A 454-nucleotide genomic window follows, 5' to 3' on the forward strand; every position below is an offset into this window, starting at 1 on the left:
ATGATAATATGAGTACTCATATGATACTCAGCTGTCTTGTAGGGATGCTTGTGCATGTACTCACATACATAAGTGTGTCACCGTGCGCGGTAAAGTGAGCAAAAGCACTAAAGTGGCAAGTGCAGTGAGGCATTGAGCCAGCGACGTTGTGTGTACACGCATAAGCACATACAAACAAACCCATATGTAGATACGTACATACATACGTACATATATATGTTCTAGTATTGAGGGTATTTTGTTGCGGCTGCCTTGACTGCTAGTAACCAGTAATACAGTCAATTTAATTAGAGCAGGCGGACACATATACACACATGTGTACAAGTAAATAAAATACGTAAAATATGTTTGCTCATAAAGATTTATACAATACACTATGCCTGCAGGCTTAGCCCAGAACAAAGTGCAATTAAAATGCAAGTGAGTGAAAACGCATGAAATCTGCAAAAAAAAA

Source organism: Rhagoletis pomonella, unplaced genomic scaffold, assembly GCF_013731165.1.
Source record: "Rhagoletis pomonella isolate Grant_MI unplaced genomic scaffold, Rhpom_1.0 Rhpom_scaffold_00011, whole genome shotgun sequence".
Lineage (NCBI taxonomy): Eukaryota > Metazoa > Arthropoda > Insecta > Diptera > Tephritidae > Rhagoletis > Rhagoletis pomonella.